Source organism: Lycorma delicatula, chromosome 4 (assembly GCF_047948215.1).
Source record: "Lycorma delicatula isolate Av1 chromosome 4, ASM4794821v1, whole genome shotgun sequence".
In the NCBI taxonomy this organism is placed as follows: domain Eukaryota; kingdom Metazoa; phylum Arthropoda; class Insecta; order Hemiptera; family Fulgoridae; genus Lycorma; species Lycorma delicatula.
Window position 1 is genome coordinate 41,233,948 of NC_134458.1, and position 16,685 is coordinate 41,250,632.

A 16,685-nucleotide genomic window follows, 5' to 3' on the forward strand; every position below is an offset into this window, starting at 1 on the left:
GGATAATTGCCACAGAGATTAATAATACAATCGTAAATTTTTGTTTAAGACAATTAAAATACTTTTAAAATTATTTTTTTTTGTTGCAGATGTATTTGTTATCATTTAACACTCATTTAACAACTCCTTTTGAAAAAATGGATGCGTTCAAGACTGCTTGACAGTGAGTAAAATACGAGGGACGATCATAAAGTAAGTTGCACCCGATCTATGAAACAATTATATATTTATAAGACAAACCTACATATGTATATATATTTTTTGACTGCCTGTATTTTTGTGTCTTAATTTATGTGTTGCTCATTCAGTTTAGATAGTGTAATGTAGCACCCAGCTCTCATCCCTTATGCGGATTTCTTTCAATACATGTGGACTAATCTTGGAATAATGTTGATGAAAATAAAAAAGCTGATGTAAAAAGTTGACGTCAGTAATTGTCGGTCAATAGATGTGGCACAATTTGTGCACACACGTTAAGGTAACCAAGCTGATCGTGAATGAAATCGCATACACAATACTTTCACAGACGTTATCTTCACTGGCAATTTCTCCAATTTTAATGCGCCGATTACTCATTATCATTTCATTCACGGTTTCCGATTAACCCATCGTGTATCAGTTAAGTGATCCCAAAAAAAGTGAGCTTGGGATGAAAGTTGGCACCGTGTAAGTCTTGGGGGGTTCACACTATGGCTACTTTGATCTCTCCACCCACCCGCATCTGTAGCGAATTCAGGCTTGCTGATGGTAGCAATGGTGACCCCCGACATATGATGAACCTGTGAGGAGTGCGGGAAGGACATGTGCTAAGCGAGTCTGGATCTGATAGGCTATCCCCGGGAATGATAATGCTTCAACAGATTAACACGGCGGAATTGTGGAAAAGTAGGTCGGCGTGTTTCAATGTAGCGGGAGGGATCCGGACGAATAAGCTCCGTAGATAGAAGCAAGAAAAGGTGGGCAAACACTATATTCATAGCACTTCAAGGTGATAGTGTTATCCTAAAACACCAAGAACACTCTCCTTGTAGCTGCTAAACATATTCTTGGAGGTTTGGGAATGGCTATAAGGGGTGAGAGGAGGCCATCATTAAAAAAAAAATTTATGTACGCCTATCAACCAGCTCGTCACTCACATTTGTTCTTCCGTTTCCGAACATTCGGCAGGTTTTTATTATCGCGGGGTATATGATATTTATTCTCATCGTATATCTCAACAATTTGCTGAGGAATTTCACAAGTGTAATTATTTGCTTACAAAAATCGGACTACCGAACGCAGTTCTGTAATCGACAAAACCTCTAGAGGACACGGCGTGTTAAACACGATAATGCATATATACTGAAAGATGTACAGAACTGCTGCTGGGGGACGGTGAAAACAACAACAATGCTAGTGCTGAATCAGAACACATTAATTTATTTCTTTCAGTATAAAAGACGGTAAGGTGTAACTCAATTTTTGACGGACTTGTTGAATCAATTACAGTAGGTATTACAATGAGGTAACGTACAGTTTTTTCAGCATCATCATATATTCTATCACATTATACTTATTGTATGATTATTACATTTTATTGGATGATACCCATATAATTTATTTAATGTAATTTATTAATTTTTGTTTTTGTCAACTAAATTTTTTTTTTTTTCAGATGGATGAGTTATCATTTATACCATCTACTTTTGTATAATTATCTCACTTTCAAAACGTCTGGACTCTCGGTAATGTATCATGTATATTAGTAATTACATAGTCGTAACGTACAGGTTTTTAGCATCGTCTGGTATTCTAACAGTTTATAGTTGTATGATTGCTAGATAGATTTTATTACATAATAGCCCAATGTTAAATTAATTTGAAAAATTTTAAAAACACACAAAGGAATGTACAATAGCGGAAAACCTATTAAATAACAAAAAAACACTAAAAGTAAATACTACTCTTATGGCGGTATAAATACTGTCATAAGTAGCTCATTTTATCAGTGCATGATTTAAATCTGCAGTTCTATTAGATAGTATATTTTTAATTGAATTCTGCATTTGTAGATTTTGAACAATACTGTGTAATTGTTGCTTTTATATTTAATAGATATGAAATATTTATTTTTGACAAATAGTAATTTTCTTTTTATTTGAATAATAAATAGGGTTTTGTATTTTTTATCATGTTTATAATTTGTTGTGATTAAGTATACCATTAGGTTTTGAATGGTGCTGCAGATGTGTTGTTTTTATTAAACGATTAAAAAAATTACAACAAATATTTTTTTAACATAATTCATTTGTTCTATTGTGTGCTTGTTTAGTTGAAGGGCCTAGTAAACGGAACGTTGTTAAAAAGAATGTTGCTAGGATACAAATATACGATCAGACCTTCAAATGTACAGCCTGATTCTACTGCAGGTCCTAAAATTCAAGAAAATTATTGTGATAATTATTCACCATCATTACCATATTTTCTAAAAGGAAATAATAATTTTTTTATGATAATTATTAGATAATATAACTACTGTTTCAGTAATATCAACAAGATCCTTTTTCTGACAAATAATCTTTTTTTTGTTTTCAGGTACACCTGTTACATATAAAAATTTTTCCTTAGAATTAAATTCATCATATTTCAAAGAGATGTTCGTTGTGACTAATAAATGACGTTACGTTTTAATTCCATAACGGTAGTAAACACTTTTCTCAGTAAGTCAGTTCTATATTCTTTGTTTGGTTTATACATGTTTATTTACAATTATAAGATTTTATTGGAAAACATCCACGTAGTTAATTAATATTCTAATTGATTATTGTTTGAGATTTATAAAATATGTTTATTTGTTTTTCAGGTGGATGAGTGTTCATTGAAGTACTGTACTTATTTTAAAATGATGCAACTTTCAGGACTTCCGAGCTGATTAATATATCATGTTCAATATAATTTAAATAGCGGTAATGTACAGTTTTGTTAGCATCGTCATATTAACTAACAGTTTTTACTTATTATACGATTATTAGATTTTATTGGATAATTGCCACAGAGATTAATAATACAATCGTAAATTTTTGTTTAAGACAATTAAAATACTTTTAAAATTATTTTTTTTTGTTGCAGATGTATTTGTTATCATTTAACACTCATTTAACAACTCCTTTTGAAAAAATAGATGCGTTCAAGACTGCTTGACAGTGAGTAAAATACGAGGGACGATCATAAAGTAAGTTGCACCCGATCTATGAAACAATTATATATTTATAAGACAAACCTACATATGTATATATATTTTTTGACTGCCTGTATTTTTGTCTCTCAATTTATGTGTTGCTCATTCAGCTTAGATAGTGTAATGTAGCACCCAGCTCTCATCCCCTATGCGGATTTCTTTCAATACCTGTGGACTAATCTTGGAATAATGTTGATGAAAATAAAAAAGCTGATGCAAAAAGTTGACGTTAGTAATTGTCGGTCAACAGATGTGGCACAATTTGTGCACACACGTTAAGGTAACAAAACTGATCGTGAATGAAATCGCATACACAATACTTTCACAGACGTTATCTTCACTGGCAATTTCTCCAATTTTAATGCGCCGATTACTCATTATCATTTCATTCACGGTTTCCGATTAACCCATCGTGTATCAGTTAAGTGATCCCAAAAAAAGTGAGCTTGGGATGAAAGTTGGCACCGTGTAAGTCTTGGGGGGTTCACACTATGGCTAGTTTGATCTCTCCACCCACCCGCATCTGTAGCGAATTCAGGCTTGCTGATGGTAGCAATGGTGACCCCCGACATATGATGAACCTGTGAGGAGTGCGGGAAGGACATGTGCTAAGCGAGTCTGGATCTGATAGGCTATCCCCGGGAATGATAACGCTTCAACAGATTAACACGGCGGAATTGTGGAAAAGTAGGTCGGCGTGTTTCAATGTAGCGGGAGGGATCCGGACGAATAAGCTCCGTAGATAGAAGCAAGAAAAGGTGGGCAAGCACTATATTCATAGCACTTCAAGGTGATAGTGTTATCCTAAAACACCAAGAACACTCTCCTTGTAGCTGCTAAACATATTCTTGGAGGTTTGGGAATGGCTATAAGGGGTGTGAGGAGGCCATCATTAAAAAAAAATTTATGTACGCCTATCAACCAGCTCGTCACTCCCATTTGTTCTCCCGTTTCCGAACATTCGGCAGGTTTTTATTATCGCGGGGTATATGATATTTATTCTCATCGTATATCTCAACAATTTGCTGAGGAATTTCACAAGTGTAATTATTTGCTTACAAAAATCGGACTACCGAACGCAGTTCTGTAATCGACAAAACCTCTAGAGGACACGGCGTGTTAAACACGATAATGCATATATACTGAATGATGTACAGAACTGCTGCTGGGGGACGGTGAAAACAACAACAAAGCTACTGCTGAATCAGAACACATTAATTTATTTCTTTCAGTATAAAAGACGGTAAGGTGTAACTCAATTTTTGACGGACTTGTTGAATCATTTACAGTAGGTATTACAATGAGGTAACGTACAGTTTTTTCAGCATCATCATATATTCTATCACATTATACTTATTGTATGATTATTACATTTTATTGGATGATACCCATATAATTTAATTAATGTAATTTATTAATTTTTGTTTTAGTCAATTAAATTTTTTTTTCAGAAGGATTAGTTATCATTTATACCATCTACTTTTGTATAATTATCTCACTTTCAAAACGTCTGGACTCTCGGTAATGTATCATGTATATTAGTAATTACATAGTCGTAACGTACAGGTTTTTAGCATCGTCTGGTATTCTAACAGTTTATAGTTGTATGATTCCTAGATAGATTCTATTACATAATAGCCCAATGTTAAATTAATTTGAAAAAACTTAAAAACACACAAAGGAATGTACAATAGCGGAAAACCTATTAAATAACAAAAAAACACTAAAAGTAAATACTACTCTTATGGCGGTATAAATACTGTCATAAGTAGCTCATTTTATCAGTGCATGATTTAAATCTGCAGTTCTATTAGATAGTATATTTTTAATTGAATTCTGCATTTGTAGATTTTGAACAATACTGTGTAATTGTTGCTTTTATATTTAATAGATATGAAATATTTATTTTTGACAAATAGTAATTTTCTTTTTATTTGATTAATAAATAGGGTTTTGTATTTTTTATCATGTTTATAATTTGTAGTGATTAAGTATACCATTAGGTTTTGAATGGTGCTGCAGATGTGTTGTTTTTATTAAACGATTAAAAAAATTACAACAAATATTTTTTTAACATAATTCATTTGTTCTATTGTGTGCTTGTTTAGTTGAAGGGCCTAGTAAAGGGAACGTTGTTAAAAAGAATGTTGCTAGGATACAAATATATGATCAGCCCTTCAAATGTACAGCCTGATTCTACTGCAGGTCCTAAAATTCAAGAAAATTATTGTGATAATTATTCACCATCATTACCATATTTTCTAAAAGGTAATAATAATTTTTTTATAATAATTATTAGATAATATAACTACTGTTTCAATAATATCAACAAGATCCTTTTTCTGACAAATAATCTTTTTTTTGTTTTCAGGTACACCTGTTACATATAAAAATGTTTCCTTAGAATTAAATTCATCATATTTCAAAGAGATGTTCGTTGTGACTAATAAATGACGTTACGTTTTAATTCCATAACGGTAGTAAACACTTTTCTCAGTAAGTCAGTTCTATATTCTTTGTTTGGTTTATACATGTTTATTTACAATTATAACATTTTATTGGAAAACATCCACGTAGTTAATTAATATTCTAATTGATTATTGTTTGAGATTTATAAAATATGTTTATTTGTTTTTCAGGTGGATGAGTGTTCATTTAAGTACTGTACTTATTTTAAAATGATGCAACTTTCAGGACTTCCGAGCTGATTAATATATCATGTTCAATATAATTTAAATAGCGGTAATGTAGAGTTTTGGTAGCATCGTCATATTAACTAACAGTTTTTACTTATTATACGATTATTAGATTTTATTGGATAATTGCCACAGAGATTAATAATACAATCGTAAATTTTTGTTTAAGACAATTAAAATACTTTTAAAATTATTTTTTTTTGTTTCAGATGTATTTGTTATCATTTAACACTCATTTAACAACTCCTTTTGAAAAAATAGATGCGGTAAAGACTGCTTGACAGTGAGTAAAATACGAGGGACGATCATAAAGTAAGTTGCACCCGATCTATGAAACAATTATATATTTATAAGACAAACCTACATATGTATATATATTTTTTGACTGCCTGTATTTTTGTGTCTCAATGTATGTGTTGCTCATTCAGTTTAGATAGTGTAATGTAGCTCCCAGCTCTCTTTCCCTATGCGGATTTCTTTCAATACATGTGGACTAATCTTGGAATAATGTTGATGAAAATAAAAAAGCTGATGCAAAAAGTTGACGTTAGTAATTGTCGGTCAACAGATGTGGCACAATTTGTGCACACACGTTAAGGTAACCAAGCTGATCGTGAATGAAATCGCATACACAATACTTTCACAGACGTTATCTTCACTGGCAATTTCTCCAATTTTAATGCGCCGATTACTCATTATCATTTCATTCACGGTTTCCGATTAACCCATCGTGTATCAGTTAAGTGATCCCAAAAAAAGTGAGCTTGGGATGAAAGTTGGCACCGTGTAAGTCTTGGGGGGTTCACACTATGGCTACTTTGATCTCTCCACCCACCCGCATATGTAGCGAATTCAGGCTTGCTGATGGTAGCAATGGTGACCCCCGACATATGATGAACCTGTGAGGAGTGCGGGAAGGACATGTGCTAAGCGAGTCTGGATCTGATAGGCTATCCCCGGGAATGATAACGCTTCAACAGATTAACACGGCGGAATTGTGGAAAAGTAGGTCGGCGTGTTTCAATGTAGCGGGAGGGATCCGGACGAATAAGCTCCGTAGATAGAAGCAAGAAAAGGTGGGCAAGCACTATATTCATAGCACTTCAAGGTGATAGTGTTATCCTAAAACACCAAGAACACTCTCCTTGTAGCTGCTAAACATATTCTTGGAGGTTTGGGAATGGCTATAAGGGGTGAGAGGAGGCCATCATTAAAAAAAAATTTATGTACGCCTATCAACCAGCTCGTCACTCACATTTGTTCTCCCGTTTCCGAACATTCGGCAGGTTTTTATTATCGCGGGGTATATGATATTTATTCACATCGTATCTCTCAACAATTAGCTGAGGAATTTCACAAGTGTAATTATTTGCTTACAAAAATCGGACTACCGAACGCAGTTCTGTAATCGACAAAACCTCTAGAGGACACGGCGTGTTAAACACGATAATGCATATATACTGAATGATGTACAGAACTGCTGCTGGGGGACGGTGAAAACAACAACAAAGCTACTGCTGAATCAGAACACATTAATTTATTTCTTTCAGTATAAAAGACGGTAAGGTGTAACTCAATTTTTGACGGACTTGTTGAATCATTTACAGTAGGTATTACAATGAGGTAACGTACAGTTTTTTCAGCATCATCATATATTCTATCACATTATACTTATTGTATGATTATTACATTTTATTGGATGATACCCATATAATTTAATTAATGTAATTTATTAATTTTTGTTTTAGTCAATTAAATTTTTTTTTCAGATGGATTAGTTATCATTTATACCATCTACTTTTGTATAATTATCTCACTTTCAAAACGTCTGGACTTTCGGTAATGTATCATGTATATTAGTAATTACATAGTCGTAACGTACAGGTTTTTAGCATCGTCTGGTATTCTAACAGTTTGTAGTTGTATGATTCCTAGATAGATTTTATTACATAATAGCCCAATGTTAAATTAATTTGAAAAAACTTAAAAACACACAAAGGAATGTACAATAGCGGAAAACCTATAAAAATAACAAAAAAACACTAAAAGTAAATACTACTCTTATGGCGGTATAAATACTGTCATAAGTAGCTCATTTTATCAGTGCATGATTTAAATCTGCAGTTCTATTAGATAGTATATTTTTAATTGAATTCTGCATTTGTAGATTTTGAACAATACTGTGTAATTGTTGCTTTTATATTTAATAGATATGAAATATTTATTTTTGACAAATAGTAATTTTCTTTTTATTTGATTAATAAATAGGGTTTTGTATTTTTTATCATGTTTATAATTTGTAGTGATTAAGTATACCATTAGGTTTTGAATGGTGCTGCAGATGTGTTGTTTTTATTAAACGATTAAAAAAATTACAACAAATATTTTTTTAACATAATTCATTTGTTCTATTGTGTGCTTGTTTAGTTGAAGGGCCTAGTAAAGGTAACGTTGTTAAAAAGAATGTTGCTAGGATACAAATATACGATCAGCCCTTCAAATGTACAGCCTGATTCTACTGCAGGTCCTAAAATTCAAGAAAATTATTGTGATAATTATTCACCATCATTACCATATTTTCTAAAAGGTAATAATAATTTTTTTATGATAATTATTAGATAATATAACTACTGTTTCAATAATATCAACAAGATCCTTTTTCTGACAAATAATCTTTTTTTTGTTTTTAGGTACACCTGTTACATATAAAAATGTTTCCTTAGAATTAAATTCATCATATTTCAAAGAGATGTTCGTTGTGACTAATAAATGACGTTACGTTTTAATTCCATAACGGTAGTAAACACTTTTCTCAGTAAGTCAGTTCTATATTCTTTGTTTGGTTTATACATGTTTATTTACAATTATAAGATTTTATTGGAAAACATCCACGTAGTTAATTAATATTCTAATTGATTATTGTTTGAGATTTATTAAATATGTTTATTTGTTTTTCAGGTGGATGAGTGTTCATTTAAGTACTGTACTTATTTTAAAATGATGCAACTTTCAGGACTTCCGAGCTGATTAATATATCATGTTCAATATAATTTAAATAGCGGTAATGTAGAGTTTTGGTAGCATCGTCATATTAACTAACAGTTTTTACTTATACGATTATTAGATTTTATTGGATAATTGCCACAGAGATTAATAATACAATCGTAAATTTTTGTTTAAGACAATTAAAATACTTTTAAAATTATTTTTTTTTGTTTCAGATGTATTTGTTATCATTTAACACTCATTTAACAACTCCTTTTGAAAAAATAGATGCGGTAAAGACTGCTTGACAGTGAGTAAAATACGAGGGACGATCATAAAGTAAGTTGCACCTGATCTATGAAACAATTATATATTTATAAGACAAACCTACATATGTATATATATTTTTTGACTGCCTGTATTTTTGTGTCTCAATGTATGTGTTGCTCATTCAGTTTAGATAGTGTAATGTAGCTCCCAGCTCTCATCCCCTATGCGGATTTCTTTCAATACATGTGGACTAATCTTGGAATAATGTTGATGAAAATAAAAAAGCTGATGCAAAAAGTTGACGTTAGTAATTGTCGGTCAACAGATGTGGCACAATTTGTGCACACACGTTAAGGTAACCAAGCTGATCGTGAATGAAATCGCATACACAATACTTTCACAGACGTTATCTTCACTGGCAATTTCTCCAATTTTAATGCGCCGATTACTCATTATCATTTCATTCACGGTTTCCGATTAACCCATCGTGTATCAGTTAAGTGATCCCAAAAAAAGTGAGCTTGGGATGAAAGTTGGCACCGTGTAAGTCTTGGGGGGTTCACACTATGGCTACTTTGATCTCTCCACCCACCCGCATCTGTAGCGAATTCAGGCTTGCTGATGGTAGCAATGGTGACCCCCGACATATGATGAACCTGTGAGGAGTGCGGGAAGGACATGTGCTAAGCGAGTCTGGATCTGATAGGCTATCCCCGGGAATGATAATGCTTCAACAGATTAACACGGCGGAATTGTGGAAAAGTAGGTCGGCGTGTTTCAATGTAGCGGGAGGGATCCGGACGAATAAGCTCCGTAGATAGAAGCAAGAAAAGGTGGGCAAACACTATATTCATAGCACTTCAAGGTGATAGTGTTATCCTAAAACACCAAGAACACTCTCCTTGTAGCTGCTAAACATATTCTTGGAGGTTTGGGAATGGCTATAAGGGGTGAGAGGAGGCCATCATTATAAAAAAAATTTATGTACGCCTATCAACCAGCTCGTCACTCACATTTGTTCTTCCGTTTCCGAACATTCGGCAGGTTTTTATTATCGCGGGGTATATGATATTTATTCTCATCGTATATCTCAACAATTTGCTGAGGAATTTCACAAGTGTAATTATTTGCTTACAAAAACCGGACTACCGAACGCAGTTCTGTAATCGACAAAACCTCTAGAGGACACGGCGTGTTAAACACGATAATGCATATATACTGAAAGATGTACAGAACTGCTGCTGGGGGACGGTGAAAACAACAACAATGCTAGTGCTGAATCAGAACACATTAATTTATTTCTTTCAGTATAAAAGACGGTAAGGTGTAACTCAATTTTTGACGGACTTGTTGAATCAATTACAGTAGGTATTACAATGAGGTAACGTACAGTTTTTTCAGCATCATCATATATTCTATCACATTATACTTATTGTATGATTATTACATTTTATTGGATGATACCCATATAATTTAATTAATGTAATTTATTAATTTTTGTTTTAGTCAATTAAATTTTTTTTTCAGAAGGATTAGTTATCATTTATACCATCTACTTTTGTATAATTATCTCACTTTCAAAACGTCTGGACTCTCGGTAATGTATCATGTATATTAGTAATTACATAGTCGTAACGTACAGGTTTTTAGCATCGTCTGGTATTCTAACAGTTTATAGTTGTATGATTCCTAGATAGATTCTATTACATAATAGCCCAATGTTAAATTAATTTGAAAAAACTTAAAAACACACAAAGGAATGTACAATAGCGGAAAACCTATTAAATAACAAAAAAACACTAAAAGTAAATACTACTCTTATGGCGGTATAAATACTGTCATAAGTAGCTCATTTTATCAGTGCATGATTTAAATCTGCAGTTCTATTAGATAGTATATTTTTAATTGAATTCTGCATTTGTAGATTTTGAACAATACTGTGTAATTGTTGCTTTTATATTTAATAGATATGAAATATTTATTTTTGACAAATAGTAATTTTCTTTTTATTTGATTAATAAATAGGGTTTTGTATTTTTTATCATGTTTATAATTTGTAGTGATTAAGTATACCATTAGGTTTTGAATGGTGCTGCAGATGTGTTGTTTTTATTAAACGATTAAAAAAATTACAACAAATATTTTTTTAACATAATTCATTTGTTCTATTGTGTGCTTGTTTAGTTGAAGGGCCTAGTAAAGGGAACGTTGTTAAAAAGAATGTTGCTAGGATACAAATATATGATCAGCCCTTCAAATGTACAGCCTGATTCTACTGCAGGTCCTAAAATTCAAGAAAATTATTGTGATAATTATTCACCATCATTACCATATTTTCTAAAAGGTAATAATAATTTTTTTATAATAATTATTAGATAATATAACTACTGTTTCAATAATATCAACAAGATCCTTTTTCTGACAAATAATCTTTTTTTTGTTTTCAGGTACACCTGTTACATATAAAAATGTTTCCTTAGAATTAAATTCATCATATTTCAAAGAGATGTTCGTTGTGACTAATAAATGACGTTACGTTTTAATTCCATAACGGTAGTAAACACTTTTCTCAGTAAGTCAGTTCTATATTCTTTGTTTGGTTTATACATGTTTATTTACAATTATAACATTTTATTGGAAAACATCCACGTAGTTAATTAATATTCTAATTGATTATTGTTTGAGATTTATAAAATATGTTTATTTGTTTTTCAGGTGGATGAGTGTTCATTTAAGTACTGTACTTATTTTAAAATGATGCAACTTTCAGGACTTCCGAGCTGATTAATATATCATGTTCAATATAATTTAAATAGCGGTAATGTAGAGTTTTGGTAGCATCGTCATATTAACTAACAGTTTTTACTTATTATACGATTATTAGATTTTATTGGATAATTGCCACAGAGATTAATAATACAATCGTAAATTTTTGTTTAAGACAATTAAAATACTTTTAAAATTATTTTTTTTTGTTTCAGATGTATTTGTTATCATTTAACACTCATTTAACAACTCCTTTTGAAAAAATAGATGCGGTAAAGACTGCTTGACAGTGAGTAAAATACGAGGGACGATCATAAAGTAAGTTGCACCCGATCTATGAAACAATTATATATTTATAAGACAAACCTACATATGTATATATATTTTTTGACTGCCTGTATTTTTGTGTCTCAATGTATGTGTTGCTCATTCAGTTTAGATAGTGTAATGTAGCTCCCAGCTCTCTTTCCCTATGCGGATTTCTTTCAATACATGTGGACTAATCTTGGAATAATGTTGATGAAAATAAAAAAGCTGATGCAAAAAGTTGACGTTAGTAATTGTCGGTCAACAGATGTGGCACAATTTGTGCACACACGTTAAGGTAACCAAGCTGATCGTGAATGAAATCGCATACACAATACTTTCACAGACGTTATCTTCACTGGCAATTTCTCCAATTTTAATGCGCCGATTACTCATTATCATTTCATTCACGGTTTCCGATTAACCCATCGTGTATCAGTTAAGTGATCCCAAAAAAAGTGAGCTTGGGATGAAAGTTGGCACCGTGTAAGTCTTGGGGGGTTCACACTATGGCTACTTTGATCTCTCCACCCACCCGCATATGTAGCGAATTCAGGCTTGCTGATGGTAGCAATGGTGACCCCCGACATATGATGAACCTGTGAGGAGTGCGGGAAGGACATGTGCTAAGCGAGTCTGGATCTGATAGGCTATCCCCGGGAATGATAACGCTTCAACAGATTAACACGGCGGAATTGTGGAAAAGTAGGTCGGCGTGTTTCAATGTAGCGGGAGGGATCCGGACGAATAAGCTCCGTAGATAGAAGCAAGAAAAGGTGGGCAAGCACTATATTCATAGCACTTCAAGGTGATAGTGTTATCCTAAAACACCAAGAACACTCTCCTTGTAGCTGCTAAACATATTCTTGGAGGTTTGGGAATGGCTATAAGGGGTGAGAGGAGGCCATCATTAAAAAAAAATTTATGTACGCCTATCAACCAGCTCGTCACTCACATTTGTTCTCCCGTTTCCGAACATTCGGCAGGTTTTTATTATCGCGGGGTATATGATATTTATTCACATCGTATCTCTCAACAATTAGCTGAGGAATTTCACAAGTGTAATTATTTGCTTACAAAAATCGGACTACCGAACGCAGTTCTGTAATCGACAAAACCTCTAGAGGACACGGCGTGTTAAACACGATAATGCATATATACTGAATGATGTACAGAACTGCTGCTGGGGGACGGTGAAAACAACAACAAAGCTACTGCTGAATCAGAACACATTAATTTATTTCTTTCAGTATAAAAGACGGTAAGGTGTAACTCAATTTTTGACGGACTTGTTGAATCATTTACAGTAGGTATTACAATGAGGTAACGTACAGTTTTTTCAGCATCATCATATATTCTATCACATTATACTTATTGTATGATTATTACATTTTATTGGATGATACCCATATAATTTAATTAATGTAATTTATTAATTTTTGTTTTAGTCAATTAAATTTTTTTTTCAGATGGATTAGTTATCATTTATACCATCTACTTTTGTATAATTATCTCACTTTCAAAACGTCTGGACTTTCGGTAATGTATCATGTATATTAGTAATTACATAGTCGTAACGTACAGGTTTTTAGCATCGTCTGGTATTCTAACAGTTTGTAGTTGTATGATTCCTAGATAGATTTTATTACATAATAGCCCAATGTTAAATTAATTTGAAAAAACTTAAAAACACACAAAGGAATGTACAATAGCGGAAAACCTATAAAAATAACAAAAAAACACTAAAAGTAAATACTACTCTTATGGCGGTATAAATACTGTCATAAGTAGCTCATTTTATCAGTGCATGATTTAAATCTGCAGTTCTATTAGATAGTATATTTTTAATTGAATTCTGCATTTGTAGATTTTGAACAATACTGTGTAATTGTTGCTTTTATATTTAATAGATATGAAATATTTATTTTTGACAAATAGTAATTTTCTTTTTATTTGATTAATAAATAGGGTTTTGTATTTTTTATCATGTTTATAATTTGTAGTGATTAAGTATACCATTAGGTTTTGAATGGTGCTGCAGATGTGTTGTTTTTATTAAACGATTAAAAAAATTACAACAAATATTTTTTTAACATAATTCATTTGTTCTATTGTGTGCTTGTTTAGTTGAAGGGCCTAGTAAAGGTAACGTTGTTAAAAAGAATGTTGCTAGGATACAAATATACGATCAGCCCTTCAAATGTACAGCCTGATTCTACTGCAGGTCCTAAAATTCAAGAAAATTATTGTGATAATTATTCACCATCATTACCATATTTTCTAAAAGGTAATAATAATTTTTTTATGATAATTATTAGATAATATAACTACTGTTTCAATAATATCAACAAGATCCTTTTTCTGACAAATAATCTTTTTTTTGTTTTTAGGTACACCTGTTACATATAAAAATGTTTCCTTAGAATTAAATTCATCATATTTCAAAGAGATGTTCGTTGTGACTAATAAATGACGTTACGTTTTAATTCCATAACGGTAGTAAACACTTTTCTCAGTAAGTCAGTTCTATATTCTTTGTTTGGTTTATACATGTTTATTTACAATTATAAGATTTTATTGGAAAACATCCACGTAGTTAATTAATATTCTAATTGATTATTGTTTGAGATTTATTAAATATGTTTATTTGTTTTTCAGGTGGATGAGTGTTCATTTAAGTACTGTACTTATTTTAAAATGATGCAACTTTCAGGACTTCCGAGCTGATTAATATATCATGTTCAATATAATTTAAATAGCGGTAATGTAGAGTTTTGGTAGCATCGTCATATTAACTAACAGTTTTTACTTATACGATTATTAGATTTTATTGGATAATTGCCACAGAGATTAATAATACAATCGTAAATTTTTGTTTAAGACAATTAAAATACTTTTAAAATTATTTTTTTTTGTTTCAGATGTATTTGTTATCATTTAACACTCATTTAACAACTCCTTTTGAAAAAATAGATGCGGTAAAGACTGCTTGACAGTGAGTAAAATACGAGGGACGATCATAAAGTAAGTTGCACCTGATCTATGAAACAATTATATATTTATAAGACAAACCTACATATGTATATATATTTTTTGACTGCCTGTATTTTTGTGTCTCAATGTATGTGTTGCTCATTCAGTTTAGATAGTGTAATGTAGCTCCCAGCTCTCATCCCCTATGCGGATTTCTTTCAATACATGTGGACTAATCTTGGAATAATGTTGATGAAAATAAAAAAGCTGATGCAAAAAGTTGACGTTAGTAATTGTCGGTCAACAGATGTGGCACAATTTGTGCACACACGTTAAGGTAACCAAGCTGATCGTGAATGAAATCGCATACACAATACTTTCACAGACGTTATCTTCACTGGCAATTTCTCCAATTTTAATGCGCCGATTACTCATTATCATTTCATTCACGGTTTCCGATTAACCCATCGTGTATCAGTTAAGTGATCCCAAAAAAAGTGAGCTTGGGATGAAAGTTGGCACCGTGTAAGTCTTGGGGGGTTCACACTATGGCTACTTTGATCTCTCCACCCACCCGCATCTGTAGCGAATTCAGGCTTGCTGATGGTAGCAATGGTGACCCCCGACATATGATGAACCTGTGAGGAGTGCGGGAAGGACATGTGCTAAGCGAGTCTGGATCTGATAGGCTATCCCCGGGAATGATAATGCTTCAACAGATTAACACGGCGGAATTGTGGAAAAGTAGGTCGGCGTGTTTCAATGTAGCGGGAGGGATCCGGACGAATAAGCTCCGTAGATAGAAGCAAGAAAAGGTGGGCAAACACTATATTCATAGCACTTCAAGGTGATAGTGTTATCCTAAAACACCAAGAACACTCTCCTTGTAGCTGCTAAACATATTCTTGGAGGTTTGGGAATGGCTATAAGGGGTGAGAGGAGGCCATCATTATAAAAAAAATTTATGTACGCCTATCAACCAGCTCGTCACTCACATTTGTTCTTCCGTTTCCGAACATTCGGCAGGTTTTTATTATCGCGGGGTATATGATATTTATTCTCATCGTATATCTCAACAATTTGCTGAGGAATTTCACAAGTGTAATTATTTGCTTACAAAAACCGGACTACCGAACGCAGTTCTGTAATCGACAAAACCTCTAGAGGACACGGCGTGTTAAACACGATAATGCATATATACTGAAAGATGTACAGAACTGCTGCTGGGGGACGGTGAAAACAACAACAATGCTAGTGCTGAATCAGAACACATTAATTTATTTCTTTCAGTATAAAAGACGGTAAGGTGTAACTCAATTTTTGACGGACTTGTTGAATCAATTACAGTAGGTATTACAATGAGGTAACGTACAGTTTTTTCAGCATCATCATATATTCTATCACATTATACTTATTGTATGATTATTACATTTTATTGGATGATACCCATATAATTTAATTAATGTAATTTA